General features: G+C 39.3%; 1 protein-coding gene across 7 annotated transcripts in view; it reads left to right on the top strand.

The window, feature by feature from the left end:
• Nucleotides 1-20,563, top strand: part of elmo1 (engulfment and cell motility 1 (ced-12 homolog, C. elegans)) — a 201,678-nt gene that overhangs the window by 443 nt on the left and 180,672 nt on the right. The gene's annotated exons all lie outside the window — the stretch shown is intronic.

The following is a 20,563-nucleotide window of genomic DNA, read 5'->3' as shown; positions in this document are numbered from 1 at the left end:
TGAAAGAGGTGGTGCGTGGAGCCCCCCCACCCTTACTTATCCCGCGTGTTCGTGGCTTTCTGTCGTCTTCTTGTTGTCATTCATAACATCCACCTTTTTTAAAATTACTTTATGACATCGTGGATGTGTTAAATAAGAGTGTGAGCTGCATTTAAAGTTTGTATGCGTCAGATTTCCTGTAAAATAATCATCTGGAATACATACAGGTGTGTAGGAACAAGTCAATCAAACGCACCTGTTTTAACAGGAAGCTGAATGTGCGTTATGCAAAATTGAAAATATTTATTGCATCGAAAGGAGATTTGGCTGAAAAAAATCGTTATACCCCTCATAACGGGTTTGGCAACGTATCTCTACACTTTTTAGCCCAAAAGGTTATTGATGTGCTGCCATCAAAAATCGATATATCGTTTTAAAAAGGTGTCACTGTATAAAAAAAAAAAAAAAACACCCAACAGGTTGTTCCAATAATCTTTCATTAGAACAGTGCTTCTCAATTATTTTCTGTTACGCCCCCCCCCCCCCCAACTCTCTGCCGCCACTGTAAATAGTATCATTTGTCCATCAAATTATTATAAGTACACCTCTGCATAACATTATGTCCTTTTAAGAGAAAAAGTAATACTAGTAGATCCAGGGCTCCGGACTATCATTTTTTTCTAGGAGCACTGTAGCCCCTAACTTAAAATTTTAGGGGCGCAAGCCGAAATTCAGGGGGGCACATTGGAAATCGAGGTGCTAAGTCAGGGGTCGGCAACCCAAAATGTTGAAAGAGCCATATTCGGCCAAAATAACAAAAAAACAAATATGTCTGGAGCAGCAAAAAATTAAAAGCAATATAATGAACGCAACACGTTGCATGTATCTATATTAGCCTAGTATTACAATGAGTGTAAGTTGGCTATAAATACATAATGAGCCTTCATGATTAAAGAAATAGAGTAATACAACACCTGGGGAAATGCTAATATTCCATCATTTATCCATCAACGCATGCCTTTTGGATTCATATCATGCCACTTTGTGTAATTACACACATCGCAACACCAAGAAAATGATAGAAATTTGGATCGATTGTCAAGCTAAAATGACTGGCGCCCGAGATCCCCGAAACTAGCATTTTGTGTGCGTGACGTCCCAACTAGGAAACACTGGGCTCAGTGCTTGGGTCCTGACAAAGTGCTAAATGGCGGCGATGATGGTGGACATAGGCCTGTCGCGATAACAAATTTTAGTGTGCGATAATTATTCTCATAAATTATTGCGATATGCGATATTATTGCGCCCCCCCCCCCCCCAATTTTTTAAACCAATTTACAATAACACAGTGCAAATACAGTATATATTAATAGATGAAGTACACCCATTTAAACGCGATATTTACTCTTAAATTCAAATATACTTTTTAAGAAATCCCAACTAAAAACAATAGACCATACCTCTTAAGTAAAAAACAACAATATTGATACCGCACAGAAACACAGAATAAATAAAATGTGTTTAAAAAAAAAAAAATTGCACTTAACAACTTCAGCATTTAGAAAAATGAAAACTTTTCCCGTCATAGCTTCTGCAATGGTGTTCCATAGGGATGCAATGATACAGTTAAGTCATGGTTCGGTACGAATTTTGATACGAGGGACACGATTTTCGATCCGATTCAATACATTTAATGCTCTGTAAAAAAAAATATAACAATTGTATTTTTTTTTTTTTTTTTTTTTTTTGCTAACGAGCAAAAATTAAATTGCCATCATATAAACATGCATTTTAGTGCATAATATTTCTGTGCTTACTTCTTACTGATATGAAAAAAAATTGTATAAAAGTGCTGAGAACAATCTTTACTGTTTGTAAAGTGAGGCAGGGCACACCGTTGATTGCTACAGCTCTCTTAGTAGCTAGGTTTACTACTTGAGCAAGACATCCTATTTATGGTCCAAATCCATTTGTGTCACGTACTGAATTAACAATATTTGCAACATTATCTATAGTCACTGGTATGGATTGATTTGGCCTTCTTAACCTCATGTGACAAATGACAGTTTAGAATTCATCGATGTAGTATATGGACTACATGTCCCATAATCACTCTGGGCTCACGTAGCCAATGGCATGGGAAGTAGCACATCTAGTTTGCCATTTCATGATATCTAGTGTGTGCGCGCAACCGCGCATTAAATAAGTTAGCAAGCGCCGCTGAAGTCACGTCTGCTCATTACTACACAACACCAGCATATGAGGGCTTTCATATACAGGACGAGTTTGAAGCACAGCGCTCTTACCGGTAATTTCATTCAGCTGTTCGTTGTCAAAGTGAGGTTATTCGTAGCAGCCAAGTCGGTAACAATGTTTTGGCAGACTTAATTGTAAATATCCAGCGTTGTGCTGAAAAATAGCCGCCCCGCGTGAAATGTCACTCCTGACGGGAGCGCCCACACGTCAACAACACCGGCGCGCCATAGATGGTCCACGGTCACTCCGGAGCACTGACGCGGCCGGTATACGTTGAACAATAGGATATAATGGGAACAATTGGCTCCGGCGCTAGTTTTTGGCGGACCTGGAACGAAGATGCATTTTGCGCAGTTGGTAACGAACTTTTAACAGCACGTCTGCCGCGCGCGCACACACACGTGCACGCGAGGCGATAAATCGCAGCGGAAAAGTTACCGCCTTCATTTTTATATATCGCGCGATAAATGGAATTATTGCATATTGCGACAGGCTTAGGTGGACAATTTTGTTTCTAGTTGCAGCGACGAATCCGACGTAACGGACGTTCTTCTAATAGTGTCGAGGAGAGTTTTGAACCTTTCTTTGGTGTTTTGGTTTGTCAATTTCAGCCCAAACGAAAGCCAATGCAGCCTAATGAAACGATCATTGAGGGGAGCAATCATCAGTGTTGTCACTTTTAAAAGTAATTTAATTACTGATTAGTGATTACACCTAAAAAAAAGTAATCTAGTTACTTTATTGATTACTTTATTATCAAAGTAACTAAGTTACTTTACAAGTAACTTATCAGTTACTTTTTACCAATTTTTTTTCCTTTTGCTGCCTCAACATAAAAATAACTGCAAAAAGTCATCGCGTGTAATTGAGTTTTTCACATAAGGCTTAATCTTTGAGTTAGCAGGGGTTTAATTAGTCAACCAGCCACTTGCCACGTTTACATGGAGCCAAATATTCCAATTACAATCGGAATATTTGTTCAAACCGAATAAATGTGTTCCATATAAACACCTCATTCGGAATGAACAGGCCCAAACCGAATGGAATTTCATTCCGATTCACAGGGGTGGAATATTCCTTTTCCCAAACCGATTAGAAGTAAAATTATATCATGTAAACAGGGAAGCGGAATGGTGTCTGGTTGCGTTCTTTCTGCGCATGCTCCGTACTGACGTGGTGACGTCACTCGGTGACGTAAGTAACGTCACTTGCAACATGGCTTCCAAGCACACGCACAGCGCACCCACACTTTTTAAATGAACGGCGTATCATTCTGAAGTTTTGTTTCCACTCGAAAAGTTAAAACAGCAGCTGATCTGACGATCGAGCTCCACGTTTTGCAACGTGACGCTTTGTTTTGATTAATCTGCGCATGTCAGACGGCAGTTGTCAAACGTCCTTTCGGAATAAAGGCAGTCACATGTAAACGCTGGATCGGAATAGATGAAGTGACATGTAAACAGCTGATGTGAAATTTACATTCGCAATGATTTGAATCGGTATGAATAAAAGTCGGCATGTAAACGTGGCTACTGACTCGCCCTAGCTTAGCCATTCCGGAGCCCTAAAACTAACAAACCACTGACAAATTGCACAAAATTTGTTTAAATCAACTCCAACAACTAATTAAACCCCTGCTAACTCCAAGATTAAGCCTAATGTCAAAAATTCTGAACTTCCCCTTTGAAATAAAGACCTAGCCGTTAAAATGTTGTCTCCAAAAGTTGTAAAGCAATAAAACAAACAATAACAATTAATGAAATGAACAAAAATCCTACAAAGTAAGGTTTTCATAATGGGTCAAAATCATTTTTCGAACAGATCATGAGACTAGCACCTCGGAGACTATCCTTTGCTTAGCTAAGCAAAAACTACACCAGAGGAGGCAAGATGGATATTTAGAATTTCTTTAAACCTAAGCTTTCAAACGCTGCCAACAACAACTTGAACAGTTGATTGAACTCGAACAGTGTCAAGATGTGTATATACATATATATACAGTATTGGCCAAAAGTTTGGAGACACCTGAAAGGTGGATATTTTGAAGAATGTAGAACACAAAACCTGTTTTCAGTTATTTCACTTCTTTTTTGCCGTTCCACATGTTCGTAGTTTTGATGTCTTCAGTGAGAATATACAATACTAGTGAAAATATATAAAACGCAAAAATCATGAAGTGTGTCCAAACTTTTGACTTTTGTTTCAGTCTTCAACATGCTTTTCCCCCAGTCCCACAAATGTAAAACTTCGACTATGATTACAAACTCTAAGTATAAAATGTACATAATTACACATATTATAAAGGCTGGTTACAAACTGTAGAAGTGCTGGCTGTCTCCGTACCTGTTGGCTTTGATTAGAGTTTTTTTGCATTGTGCTGTAATTCCAAGTGCTTCCTTGTTAAATTGGATGTCGAGTATATGGCGGTCGACAGTCTTTCTGAGCCTGCGCAGAGTTTGCAACGCACGGAGATATTTTTGGCATCTTTACTGGACGGATATGTGAAGTAATGGCTGTATCTCCATTGAGCAAATGTAGCCGTTTGTTGTATCTCTCCGGCTCCTTTACTGTTAGCATCCTGATAGGTAGCCACTAGCAAGGCTAAGTTGTTGACCGCCGTGGCAGACGGCGCGTGCACAGGCAGGATGGTAATACGCGTGACCCGTTTTTTTTCCCCCAGTTGAGAAAACGTGAGATGTGATGTCACTCCCAAACTCAAGCGCAGTATTTTCTTTTCAAATGCTCTTCGTACATAACATGACTACAATATTCTTCATTCGACATACAGTATGAGGCAACAACAAAATAGTTACGCACAGGCACCGAGGAAACTAACTTTAATCAGATTTCTGCCTTGGAAAAATGAACGCGTTAGATTGCTCGTTACTGAAAGAAAGTAATCAGATTATAGTAACGCGTTACTTACTGGCAATCACACTGATGAAACACTGGCAACAGATCGTGTGGGAAACACCAAATGGTTTGTTTTGCATTTCTTTTTGTGAAGCTGATACACAGTGACCGCAAAATAAAGTAATATATAGAATAATTATCATTTATTGTGCTATCATAGGTTTTCGCTCTGCCAACAGACACAAATATGAATGGGATTAAAGGATTTGTTGTATATATTTTACGAGCGATAATTTATACATGTGTCCAGTCCTATATCCAATGCATGATATGTTTTTTATAATAAAAGAGTACTCACTCCGGCCATTTCGAGCTTGGCTGCTCCCCTCCTTTGCTTTGCGTGGGGTGATGTGGTGGTCTCATCAGTGCCATTCGTCATCCTCTTTCTTGATATCTCGGGACATTTAGGTGCCTGCGCGTGTATGGTGGGCACCGCATCTGATTTCAGCATCAATTTCTTAGCAAAACCTGATTTCATTTGTCCATAGTTCGAATAGCTTTCAGGTGTAAAATGCGCACCACACAAAACTGTGGCTGGGTCTGCAAAATTAGTCCTTTTTGCACGGATGAACTTTACTCATTATCAGCGTAGTCCAGCTCTTTTTCTCGCGTTCAGGAACTCATGGGTACCACATTGCGACAAATGCCTATTTGTACACCACATAGCACGACAGGTTTGAACCATTTTAGCGATTTTTTTATTTTTTTTTATAAAACACGAGCGCAACTCTCGCGTCAATAAACAACGATGGCACCTGCCTCGACCTTTTGTTTCCTGGCTGTGATATCACAGCCCCAATCGGCTGTTTCCGGGCTACATTCGGAAATGTTCGTAATTTTCTATCTATTTGCGATAATTGCTCATGAATGTGATTTATTTTTTTGTTAACTTTATTAATATTTGTTATCTTGCCACATGACGGTTCTATTGATATCTCACAGCCCCTTAGTATTATAATTCTCTTTAAATGTTTATTTTCCTTGCGGTGCATTCTATATAGAATGACGCACGACGTGACTACTTGTTGTTGTCCGATACTGCCTCAAGTTTGACTTCATTACAATAGTAATGAATTATGTTTAATGGCTTTGCTAAAATTAAAGAAATGCAATAAATCAGAATTTTGATGTCATTTGTATTTTGAAGATTCGAAAAAAAAAACAACAAAATAGAATGTGCATAACGTGGCCCTTATCTGGCCAACAAACATCGTGCAACAAAACACAGCCTGCATTTATAAAAAATAAAACGACACCCTTTTGAAAAGGTAAAATATATAATCAGAGTTCATGTACCTGCATAAAAGCGATAAGTGTTCAGTGTCAATCACATCACACGACGCATCACAGAGAATGCTGCCGCTTAATTAATGTCCTTGATTTGCTGATTGGTGATGTTGCCCGCCATTTTTATGGCCCTTTTCTTAGTGCGAGAGGCATGTATTTGATTTTCTGTATTATCTCTGTTTTGTTTTTGAAGTCTGCAAATGCGTGTTCTGATAAGTTGATGATGAATGAATCCTTCATTTACCAGTCACCATCTGTGAACGGTTTTCCACGCTTTATTTATCCCGGGTTGCAACAAAACGTTTTGGAGATTGGAGATGCAATCCACTTTTTAAATCTATTTTTGCACTCCATTGATTTCTCCAGAAGTAATGCAATCGCACTTACTGGGTACTCTGCTGCCAAAGTTGTATGCCTTCCCTGTAAATGTCTTTCCACTATACTCCTTTTGTGAGTTGACAACTTCTCGCTGCAGAGCAAACATTCAACAAATCCTTCTGCATTGGCAATAAATGCAATTGATTGGGCCCAAGAAACGTTGACCTCTCTGTTCTCCTCAGTTTTTTTTTCTTTCTATTTTCCTCTTTGGAATCCATCATATAGCCCAGTGGTTCTCAATTATTTTCTGTCACTCCCCCCCAAGGAAGACGTAAATGTTTCGCGCCCCCCCAAACTCTCTGCCGCCACTGTAAATAGTATCATTTGTCTATAAAATTACTATTATAAATACGCATCTGCCTAACATTGTGTCCCTTTTTTCTAATAAAGAAAAAAAGTAACATAGATCAACTTATAATAAAGTATAACTTTATTATAAACATTGTTTTGTTTGTAACAGAGAAGACTTGATGTGCATCAATTTGCCTGAATTAAAAAAAAAAATTCACATCCAAACTAAAAAATACACTCAAGGTACATTTTTGACCATTTGATACAGAAAAATAAAATGTAATAAAATCAGTAAATAATACCAAATTAAAATTGATTAGAAACATTCACTCATGAGGACAATGTGCCAAAAAATTTGACCGAAAAAACAAATCTGAATAAAAGGGGGAAAAAAAGTGTCCTTGGACAGGACAGTTTTTATTTTTGCTGCTCACAGTATTAAGTCCTTTGCAATGATGTGGAGTTATTTTTCAATTAACATGCTAACAATGCTCACTGGCTTACTGATATAACACTGACAAAGCAGGACGATTGTTGGCAATATTCGGCACGTTTTCACTGAAAAAATCAAGCGGCTTAACAATGAGATTGGGGTCTAATGTCTTTAAGTGGCGTCTTAATTGATTTGGCTTCTTGCTGTCTGCTATAATTATTTTTAGACACAGTAAACAGTGGTCTTTCATCATCACCCACTGTATTAAAAGTCAAAGCTAAAAGGCAAACGGCACGAAAAAAGCGCATTCACGGCGGCCGAGGTAGAACCGTAGGTGAGGGCGGTCGTCGTGACGATCCCAAGCCGAAAATGGCACTTCTCGGGCGGCGACGTGAGAACCGGACAAGACAGTGGGTCGCTGCGTGAGTGAGTCCGGTCGGAAAACGGCTTTCGAAAACGGCGGTGGTACACTGCTCTTCATATGTGTTGTCTGTGTGTGCTGAGTGCTCTTCCTTAGTTCAAAAATACTGCGCGCACTCTGAAAATGAGAGCGCCACTGCCACCTACTGAGTGGATGTGCAAGTACACTTTATTCCAGTACGGCAAAAAAAAAAAAAAAAAAACACATAAAACATGTTCCCCGAGGTCACATGCGCCCCCCCTGGCATTGCTCTGCGCCCCCCCCAGGGGGGCGCGCCCCACTATTTGAGAAGTACTGATATAGCCGCTGGTGTTGTCTGTTTACAACAGCCGCCCTGCTGATAGAAACGTGCGTCGCAGACTATGACGCAAATCTTCGTTGACAGAAATGTTGAAATGTAATATTTATTCTACACATTTTTACAGCATTGGAAAACGTTAAGGTTGTTTGTGTGATGTTTGTCCTCCTACAGAAACCATGTTCTAACAAAAAATATATTTCCTCCCCCATCTTTTTTCCATTTTCAGACATTTTTGAAACGCTTTAGGGAGCCACTAGGGCAGCGCTAAAGAGGCGCATGCGGCTCTCAAAAATGCCGACCCCCATGCTGAGTTTTCCAATAATTTAACCAATAAGTACTTTCATAATAATTGCATAAAACGACAAACTTACAAATTTATTTTATTCTCTATCAGTTTTGACATCAACTAGTATCATGCTTACAAATTAGGTTAACATGGGAATTTTTTTTAGGGAGACCCTGCTGTAACATGGATGCGGAGTGTCCCATTTAAAAAAAAAATAAATAAATTTTATATATATATATATATATATATATATGAAAAAGAAGTTTAAAAAAGCTGAATATAAAGATGGTCATGGATTTAAGTCAGGGGTCGGGAACCTTTTTGACTGAGAGAACCAAAACACTCAACATATTTAAAAATGTGATTCCACGAGAGCCATACAGTAAGTGTGTTTGCGTGTGTGTATATATATATATATATATATATATATATATATATACACAGTGATGAGCAGAAGTATTTGCACCCCTTGTGATTTTGCAAGTTCACCCACTTAGAAAATACTGGTAGGTAGCGGTCTGAAATTTCAATCATAGATGCATTTCCACTCAAACTGACATAATCTATATAATTTTAAAATAATTTATTTGTAATTTACTGGGGTTCATAGGTATTTGTAGCCCTGAGAATCAACAATAATTATGACACTCAAAGAGTTGTCAGTCTACCTTTAAAAAAAAAAAAGTCCACCTTTACGCCATGAGGAGCGCCACAAAGCTGGAAAAATGCTATGGGACAATTGGCATAGCTCAGAAAGTTCTCCTGTTGAAGCCAGTACATGTGAAGGCCCGTCTGAAGTTTGCCTGGGACCATCTGAATGATGCAGAGGGGTCATGGCAGAAAGTTGTGTGGTGAATGAACAAAGAACAATCCCAAGAACACCATCCCCACTGTGAAGTATGGTGGTGGAAACATCATGCTTTGGGGCTGCTTTTCGGCAAAGGGGACATGACGACTGTACTGTCTAAAGCAGAGGATGAATGGTGAAGTGTATCATATTTTGAGCCAGTACGTCCTTTCCTCAGTCAGGGACTTGCAGTTGAGGCATGGCTGGATCTTCCAACATGACAACGATCTGAAGCACACAGCCAAGCTGACCAAGGAGTTGCTGCGTAAAAAGCATATCAAGGTTCTGAAGTGGCCTAGCCAGTCTCCACACCTTAATTCAATAGAAAATCTTTGGATGGAGCTGAAACTATGTGTTTCTCAACAACAGCCCTGAAACCTGACAGATCTAGAGAAGATTTGTGTGGAGGAATGGGCCAAAATCCCGTTTCCTGGTGAAGAACTACTACAGAAAGCGTCTGACCTCTGTTATTGCAAACAAAGGCCTCTGCACTGCACTAATATTCGCACTGATTTTATCAGGTGTACAAATACTTATAAGCCCCAGTAAATTACAAATAAATTATTGAAAAATCATTCAATGGGAGTTCCAGATTTTTTTTTAAAGATTGTATCTATAAGTGGAAATGCATCTATGATTGAAATATTACACCTCTACCTATGTTCTAAGTGGGTGAACTTGCAAAATCACATGGGGTGCAAATACTTGTGCTCCTCACTGTATATATATTCTATATTCTATGTTCTGTTGCCAGCTTGTCAGAGTAATTTTTGTGAGCGCTGTTTCTTTTGTGATTGCATTTGAATGCGTCACGTGGGAGGGAGAGCATGGTCATGCTCTGCTTTTACAAGCAGTCGTGTAGTTGCGATTAAAATCGTGATAAAAACGATGTTAAAATAGTTGCGTACTCAACACTTGGAAAATATCAAATAGAAACGTGTCAAATGTGGTGGGTGACTGCTCATAGTCCGAAAATTACGGTAATTGTCTATGCCAGAAGTGTCAAACCGGTCCTCAAAGGGCCGCAATGGGTGCTGGATTTCACTCCAACCAAACGAGATGAATACTGTTTCACCAATCTGGTGTCTTAAAAGTGTAATCAGTTGATTGCAGTCAGGTTTTAGCAGAAACCTCATTGGTTGAAGTGTCTGCTGGATCTGTTGAAACAACTGCGACCCTTTGTGGAATTGGTTTGAAGGCCCTAGTTTATGTCATCTTTAGGTTGCCATCACAATATCGATTCAAAGTGACTTTTGTGGTTACTGAAAATGTTTTTTATGTTGGCGTAAATTTTCATTTGTTAATTGTAAAGATTGATTTGAGCCAATAGAGCAGTTTTTTTGTGTTTTTCCCTGCTTTTAAAAAATGACTCAAACAAATATGCAGTATGCGGAATGTTCACTGCGGAATCTTCGCTTTTTTTTATTGAGAAACCACAGCAGTGACTGGCGTCAGCTCACGACATTCATTCAAGTTGTCTTTTTGCGGTCCTTTCATTATGTTCATTATTGTGGTTTTGGGAGGCAAACTGCGAACGCCGTCACATTCCGTCCACATTTTGGCGCGGAGACGTACGCTCCCCACGTCAACGACTGCTTTGAAGCCGAGGGGCTCTCTCGTTTGCGCACGCTTTGTGACGGAGCTCGGCGCGACTTTAGCCTGCAGACCCACGTTTGGCCGCGAACGCGGAGAAACATACAACTCGCACTCTTCTGTTTCAGAGGTTTCAAACTCATTTTGGTTCGCGGGCTGCATTTATGGCAATTGGATCACCTCTGTAAGGTTGGGCCCCCATCAGACACTAATTTATTTAAAAATTATGTCAAACGTTTGTGCAGTAAAGAGCTTTGTTTGTGCCGCTATAGTTTTCAAGACTTTTGCAATTCTTTTGTAGGTCAGTCTGAGGTCCACCGGCTGTGTTTTGATTAAAAATGGCTCAAAATGGTGTCAATCGTATATGCTTTGTCTGTGGTATAAAAAGTTTTGTTTGTGCTGCCATCGTTTTTGAGATATTGAGATATTAATTTTGAGTGATGATGTCATGCAGCACCCCATTTACGGCGGAACTTAAATGTAATGGTGCCATTCGTTTGTGCTGGGTTTGTGCTTGTTTGTCCTGCATAAAGTTTCATTTATGCTGCTGTCGGTTTATGGATATTAGGATAATAATTTCGAGTGATGACGTCAATCGCAGCCTCTCCGTAGCTGCTGACGGAGCATTCCAACTTGATAACAGAGGGGTGTCCCAACAACTAGTGCAAATGTAGCACAAATGAATGGCACGCCTTCAGGTCCGTTTTGGCAGTAAGTTACATCATCACTCGAAATGAATACCTCAAGCCCCCCATTTACTGCGCAAAAGGGACCCGAAGGGGTGCCATTTGTTTGTTATATGTTTGCGCTAGTTGTTGGGACACGTCTCTCACTGAGAGAGTTGGTACGCTCCGTCAGCTGAGGTAGTTGGATATGGAAAAGCTTCGAGTGACATCACTTAATTAGGGCTGCAGCTATCGAATATTTTAGTAGTCAATTCATCGATGGACTAGTTAGTTTGAATAATCGAGTAATCGGATAAGGAACATGAAAATTAAAATACATGAGCTGAGCCTCAATTTTTTTTTTTTTTTAAATGAGGATCTTTGTACAACAAAATAACAATTGGCTAACTTACAGAGAAAAAGTCTGCTAGCTTAAATGGTATAAAATAAGATGCTTAAGTTTTGTTTTTTTTTTCTTTTACAATGCTCTTAACAAATGGTTCAGACACATATTCCCACAAAAAAACAGCTAAATACACCTATAAACTAAATTATGAATGCATTAAAAAACATTAGCTCAAACAAAAACTTAGCTTACGTTGGTCTTAACAGGAAGCAGTTGGATTCAGCCAAGTGAAACGAAGCAGACCAGAGGGCAGTGTAATCAATAAAACTAAATGCAAACACTTTCAAAATAAACATGACAACGCCACTTTAATTAAACGAATACTCGAAGCAACAAAATTTAATTTGATTTTTTTTTTTTTTTTCTAATCGAATACTCGAGTTAATCGATTAATCGTTGTAGCACTGCTTTTAATATCTCAATATCTATAAAACGATTACAGCATAAACAAATGGCACAATTCCGGGTCCATTTTGCAATAAATGAATGGATACATGAAGTCATCACTCAAAATTAATAGCTCTATCTCAAAACCGATAGCAGCACAAACGAAGCATAAACAATTGACACATTTCTAGCCATTTTAAATGAGAATTGGGGCCTGGTTGACCTCAGATTGACTCATTAAAGAATTGTAAATATCTTAAAAACAATAGTGGCACAAGCAAAACTTTTTACAGCAACAGACGATTGACATCATTTTCATATAAATGTGTGTCTGATGGGGAGCTAACTTCGGGAGGTAATTGGATCTCATGTGTGAATGCCAGATAAGTTAACTCACTGAGTGCCAATGAGAGCGCTCCACGTCCAAACCATTGGGTTTAGCCTCCTCCCAGTCCAATTGGTTTGGACGTGGAGCGCCGTCAATGGCACTGGAAGATGAGCATTCACAGCCAGTCCTTCCAGTATAAGTGAACTGGACGTCTATCGCTGACATTGTAAGACGGCCCTGATTATAAGACGACCCCCTCTTATTCAAGACTCAAGTTTGAAAAAAGACTTTTTGCACACCAAATTTTTATACATAAAATAATTACAGTACATCTGAAACAAATAATTATAACAATATATTTGAGAGAAAAAGCATGTTATTTTGCCTCATTCAAATCTTAATATCTGAACATTTAAATATGGAAACTAAATGTAAATAAACCAATCTATTGTGATAAAACAACAAAATTGCAATAACTGCATTAACCATCAAAGTGAAGTCTCACTGTAACTGTAGTCTTGAAACATCTGAATAAGGAAAAGCATTGCAATAAAATAATGCAAACTGGTTAAACTAAAAAGAGTAGCTGAGATCTCTCATGACAGAACATGGCTTCAATGGTATCTGGCGCCATCTAGCATCGTGAATGCTTATAATGTCTGGACCGCAAATATAAGACAACCCCCTCTTTTTCAGTGTAATTTCAATGCAAAAAACACCATCTTATATCCGGGCCAATACGGTACTTCTAGGTCACTTCCTGTCAATTTTGGATCATTTCCTGTTGATTTTTTTTTGTGCTGATTCCTGCTGATTTTGGGGCGTTTTTGGGTCATGTTCTTGTTAACTCATTGGCTGCCATTGGAAGGTGCTAAACATCCAATCCATTTTGACTGGGAAGGGGTTAATGAACAAATGTAACAGCGGACACGAAAGTGAGCCAAGTACAGTAGTGTACGCACTCAATCACACAAATCTACGGTTTTATGGCGCCAATGTCAAAATAAAAGCATGTGATTTTGTGTGTATCATATGAAAGACCTACATGTCAGGCAAAACAACCCATACACTCCTATCTGTGCAAATGCGTGCGTGTGTGTGGCTTCACCGATACCTCAGTCTTTTAGCTGCACCGTGCCAGAAGAAATGTCCTTCCCCCTCGAGCTCAGGGGGGCTGCACGTCAAAAGGAACGCACGCAGATTTATTAGCTGCACTCCAATTAAATATTTTATTTGTCATCCCTCCAAAGTAAACATTGAGGCTATGGATACACCGCAGTAAGCTCGTAAAAACCGAAATGACTCTGTAGGAACTTTATAATGTGCATGCCAGGTAAGGTGATAGCGAAGACTTGGAAATAATATTTCCTTTGGTTTCATTTTGAATTTTACATGAATGAAGGGTTTGGGAATTGACTTATTTAGCACAGATTGCTCCGTTTTTGCCTAAAAACGGTGCTGTAAACCATTCAAAACCTGGAAAAGTCTGGGAAAATGATAACATTTTGTTGTGTCGTGACTTGACAACATATTTGCCAGATTTTTTTTTTTTTTGTGTAAAATTGGCAATGTGACGATTATAAAGCATGAAGGCTTTGGATTTTCCTCTTTGGGCTGCTTTGACATCCTAAAGCCAATTCATAATTCATCGTTATCAGGTGCAAAATATTTTTAAAATGATAAATAATACCGTATTGGCCCGAATATAAGACGGCCCTGATTATAAGACGACCCCCTCTTTTTCAAGACTCAAGTTTGGGGAAAAAAAAGACTTTTTGAACACCAAATTAATTTTTATACAGAAAATAATTACAGTACATCCGAAACAAATGATTATAACAATATATTTGAGAGAAAAAGTATGTTATTTTGCCTCATTCAAATCTTAATATCGGAACATTTAAATATGTAAACTAAAGTGCAATCACATTCATAAATGAATGGCTTCTGGTTTTTGAAATGTAAATTAAACCAATCTATTGTGATAAAACAACAAAACTGCAATAACTGCATTAACCATCAAAGTGAAGTCTAACTGTAACTGTAGTCTTGAAACCAATCTGAATAAGGAAAAACATTGCAATAAAATAATGCAAACTGGTTAAACTTGAGAGTAGCTGAGATCTGTTATGACAGAACATTGCTTCAATGATATCTGGTGCCATCTAGTGTCGTGAATGGGTATAACGTCTAGACCGCAAATATAAGATAACCCCCTTTTTTAGTCAAATTTCATTACAAAAAACACTGTCTTATATTCGGGCCAATACGGTAATTTTGCTGAGAACACGTGTGCCCGCAACATACTAACAGGCTAAGCACGCATGCCCTCTACTGGCAAATTCATAACCTACAGACAGCTACTCTTTACTGGATAGTAATTCTGATATTAATTCATCTGTCCTGATATTTTTTTAAATAGGGGTTTAAATTGGCATTCAAGGAAGAATAAATACTGGCCGATGCTACATAGCTACCAAGTTTCAAGATGATATGATCATGAATAATGGAGGTGTAAGACTTCAAATTAAGTGTCCACAAGAACAACAACCTTAGCGGCTTTAATCCTTGAAAAAAATCTCAATGTTAAAATGAAATATTAAATATACTTCAATTCTAGCTAAGCGTGTCACGATATGCATAAAGTGAATTTATCTCACGGTAAATAAAAATGAGGTCGGTAATCTTCATGACTGCGATTTATCACCGTGTGCGTGCGTGCATTTGTGCGTGCGTGTTCCTTTCACAGATGTTTATTGTTTCATGTCGTATTGTTTTTTTTTTGGGGGGGGGGGGGGGCTAAGATAAGCAAATGACCGTCTCTAAGGTGCTAGTCAAATGATTTGTTTGAAAAATAATTTTGACCCATTATTAAAAAAAAAAAAAAAAAAAAAAGGCCCGCAAACCGCATAGTAACATACATTGTCTCGTTGCCGAAACGGTGACAAAATCCGAACAGAGAAAGAAAAACGTAATGCACGAAAATACAGATTTTGAATGTACGGCGTACACATTTAAAAATCAGTGCTCACTTGTACAAATTACGCCGAAACCGTACAACTTGACAGGAAACGCTACTCTTACGCTGCTACTTTGGGTTTCAAGAGTCATTACGTTTTTTTCCCCCTTAATTCTACATACAGTATTAGATTTTACTTAAGTTTTTTTTTTTTTGTCCAGAGACGCCAACAGTGGCTCAACCAGTATCACCAGTGAGGTGTTGCAACAATAAACACATGTCTCAATTATGCCAATCACTCAAGATTGCTGTTGTAGGATCACGTAGGCCTGTTCAATCGTGTCGCGTAACAAATAGAATTTGACGTCGAGCGCTGCCATTGACATGACTCGAAAGCAGTCCCAGTTTTTATTAGCCACCGATGGACCACGGAAAACCAGAGATATGATCCTTTTAGTCTCATAATAGGAAATGTGTTTTCTCCACTAGAGGGTGCTCTGCTCTTTTAACAAATAAAGCTTCATTTCTGTACATTTTTTTCTCTCGCCAGAATTCAATGTTTTTTTTTTTTTTAATTGTATATCTTCGGTTTAACTTGCTTATGTAATATGTCATAGTCAGAGTTGGGTAGTAACGCGTTACATGTACTTCATTACATTTACTTGAGTAACTTTTTCAGAAAAATATACTTCTATGAGTAGTTTTACTAAGCCATACGTTTTACTTGGGTAGATTAGTAAAGAAAAAACGCTACTCTTACTCCGCTAGTTTGGGCTACACAAGAGTAATTAATTTTCCCTCTTTATTCTACATACAGTGTATCACAAAAGTGAGTACACCCCTCGCATTTCTGCAGATATTTAAGTATATCTTTTGATGGGACAACACTAACAAAATGACACTTTGAGACAATGAAAAGTAGTCTGTGTGCAGCTTATATAATAGTTAATTTATTTTCCCCTCAAAATAACTCAAGATATAAATCTATCCTGGCAATAAAAGTGAGTACACCGCATGGGAACTACGTACATCCCTAAATGTCCAAATTGAGTACTGCTTGTCATTTTCCCTCCAAAATGTCATGTGACTCATTACAGGAGTGCTGTCAGCATTGCTGCAGAGATTGAAGAGGTGGGGGGTCAGCCTGTTAGTGCTCAGACCATACGTCGCACTCTACATCAAATTGGTGTGCATGGCTGTCACCCCAGGAGGAAGCCTCATGTGAAGGCGGTACACAAGAAAGCCCGCAAACAGTTTGCTGAAGACATGTCAACAAAGCACATGGATTACTGGAACCATGTCCTATAGTCTGATGAGACGGGCAGGCTTTCTTGTGTACCGTCTTCAGAAGATGTAGAGTGCGGCGTATGGTCTGAGCACTAACAGGCTGACCCCCAGCCCCGCCTCTTCAATCTGTGCAGCAATGCTGACAGCACTCCTGTAACGAGTCACATGACATTTTGGAGGGAAAATGACAAGCAGTACTCAATTCGGACATTTAGGGATGTACGTTTTTTCAAAGGGGTGTACTCACTTTTGGTACCAGGGTTTTAGATATTAATGGCTATATTTTGAGTTATTTTGAGGGGAAAATAAATTAATTCTATTATACAAGCTGCACTCAGACTATTTTTCATTGTGTCATTTTGTCAATGTTGTCCCATGGAAATATACTTAAATATCTGCAGAAATGTGAGGGGTGTACTCACTTTTGTGATACAATGTATTAGAGCTGTCCCGACTAGTCGACATTGTTTGCCCGTCGACGGGTAATGAGGGTTTAAAAAAAAATTACATGCGGCTAAAGTTTAGAATGGCAGGCGCTCGCAATGCAAGCGGTTGCTACTGGCACCCCCAAAGGAACCGCTGTTATTTCAATGTGACGGACATTGTCAGATTGAGCAAAGAGGAAGAAAGTGGGCGAGCGAGAGAGAGGGAGCGAGATCAGTGAGTTGGGAAAGTGCGCAGGTACCGCGGAGTTCAGTGGCTGCATGCCCCACGTTTTTGTTTTGGTCAATAAAAGTATCCAAAAAGAGCCATCCGACGCCTCTCGGTGTTTTTATGCACACCGCCGCCTTCCTGAGGAGGAAATCGGACGAACTGACGACAACGAGCCAAGTGAATCGCAGGTTCACTCTTCACTAGGCGAGGAGTTGAAAACACCGTCAATTACCGAACAGGGCAGAATTGGTGACACGTGAAAGTGGCATAAAGCCAAAAAAGTGGACCAGAATAGCCAGAGCCTGGAATTATTTCAAGGAAAATATGGAGGGTGCCACTGCGTGTACTCTTTGCTAAGCTGAGCTCGCATACCATAGTAGCACGTCAGCTATGAACGAACACTTGAAGCGCCGTCACCGAAGTATAATTTTCGAAGACAACAAGAAACAACAAGCTAGCAGATTGTAAGTCCATACAACTTTTTAACGATTTTAAAAAAAAATGGAAGTTACCTTTATGTGCGTCGTATCAACGTGCATTTTTATTTAATAAAATAATTAATAGATATATATATATTCTTAATTATTATTACATTTATTAGGATCATGGAAGCTCCCACTTGGGGAATATATATACATATATCCTGTATATACATTCATTCATTCATTCATTCATTTTCCATGCCGCTTTTCCTCACGAGGGTCGCGGAGCTGTATATACATAATATAATAAGAATATCAGCACTGGCCTGCTTACTGTAATCCATGACTGCACTAATGTTAGTTACTTTATATTATAAAGTGTCATTGTGTATATACACATTATGTAGTATGCTATAAAATTAATACTATATATTTAATGTTTGTTACTGTGAGTATGTGTGCCTCTCATTCAAAATATTTGTGGTAATATTTCAGTGTGCCCTCTACTTTATCTATTTTCAGGTTAAAACAAACAAAAGTTTAACAGTTTTTCCCCTCCCCCAAAAATGCGGAATGCACACCAGAAAAAGCATCTGAACTCACACAAAGTATTCTGAAAATGGTTGTCTGGGACATTGCAATTCCATTTTAACATTTAGAACAATATAGACAATGACGTACCACAAAAAGAGTAAGAATTGTTTTGACTCCTGTTAAAGAGGTGAAGTCTTAGTGTTTCCGTTTACATTTTTTTCGCACTAGTTAATGCCAGCAGCATTTGACCTTATTGTTTGTGATTTATTATTGATATGTTATTTATTTATACCTTAATAAAGAATGTAGGTGTTCCAAAATGTTTTTTTTGTGAATTAATAAGCTTCAACAAAAATTTCATTATTAAAGTAGTAAAAAAAAAAATATATATATATATATATATATATATATATATATATATATATATTAGATTAGACGACTAATCGTAAAAATAGTCGGCTGACTAATCGGGAGGAAATTAGTCGTTTGGGACAGCCCTACACTGTATATGGACTACGTCTCCCATGATCACCCTGGGCTCACGCAGCCAATGGCATGGGACTTGGGGGGGAGATCTAACGTAGCACATCTACGTTACCATTTGACGATATCTAGTGTGAAGTACGTGAGTGTTGCCGGAGCATTAAAAAAAAAGTTAACATACATAGCAAAAGTCACATCTGCTCATTACTGCACAACACCAGCGTATGACCGGTGCCTGTCCCCATTTTGCGCAATGTGCAAAGAAGTTTTTAAATTAATAAAGATTTGTCTGCGAGCCAAATGCAGCCGTCAAAAGAGCCAGATCTGGCCTGCGAGCCATAGGTTCCCGACCCCTGGTCTAGAAGGTGTAGTAATTTCAAAATTTGCCATCAGCGAGTAATACGTTTCCGGTTCAGAGTTAAACCGCGCGGGCGATGACGTAACATATGAGGCTGCTATTTTCTACGCATAGTTTGCGTAAATGCAGGCGTACCTTGCAGAAGCGGGAGGGCCATAAATGTAAGTGTGGACAGGTATAAAAATAGTCGGCAAAATACCCTGGAGAAAATTATCTGTTGCCCAAGTGTTGTCATACAAATGCAACTGTGTTTAGTTACTAAAAAGCCTAAAGATGTATGCGGTGTCAGTTGGCATTTCTGAGAGCCTGGATTTGAAAATGTTCACATTTTCAAACGGCAACAACAACACTGTTCCTCAAAACACTTGAGAGGCTAAAATGGTGCCGCGTCTCCCCCCTCAGCTTGTTATCTTTTCTCATTAGCTTCCACTCTCGCAATATCCGACTGTCGTTCACGCCTGACACCCTCAAACCGCATCCCTCCGGTGTGTCGACTTCACCAGCTCTGTGCTACTTCCCAGCGGCGGGTGGCAGCTATGTAAATTGTTTTCCCCTTGATGTCAGCCCGGCCTGCTATCTGTCCATCTTAATGAACTCATTTCCCTCCCTCCTCCGTCCTCCCCCTGTGACTTTCAAGCAACAACATCTGACGACACACGCAAAAAAAAAAAGTTTTGAACGGCGCTGGCAGTTTGGGGTTACCTTCATTTGCAGCCCAACTTAATTGCTCCCAGCGGAAGCTAAAAAGGGTGACGAAATCGAGGGCGCGTGGGCGAGGCTAGGTAGGTCACGTTCTGAGCTTTAAATTTGTGAGCAAAATGCACGATTGGCGATGATTTACGATTCAACATGGGAAACGTTCACACGCTCCTCACGAGGATAAGCGAGCGCCGACGTCACCGGGGGCCCGGAATGACCTCGGAAAGTGATACGTCTCGCTGAATTCCAGCTGTGCCACTGCAGTGCTGGAAATGGGCAATTTGGAGGGAGGAAAGGAGCCGGGTGGGTGCAGTGGCGGGGTGTTCTGTCTATGTTACCACTTCACGCTGATATGCGGTATTTAGCGTCGCCCTGCTGAGAACTTGCAGCTATATA

The sequence above is a fragment of the Corythoichthys intestinalis genome, chromosome 22 (assembly GCF_030265065.1).
Source record: "Corythoichthys intestinalis isolate RoL2023-P3 chromosome 22, ASM3026506v1, whole genome shotgun sequence".
Lineage (NCBI taxonomy): Eukaryota > Metazoa > Chordata > Actinopteri > Syngnathiformes > Syngnathidae > Corythoichthys > Corythoichthys intestinalis.
Note: the sequence above shows the minus strand (reverse complement) of the source record. Positions and strands in the feature narration are given on the sequence as shown.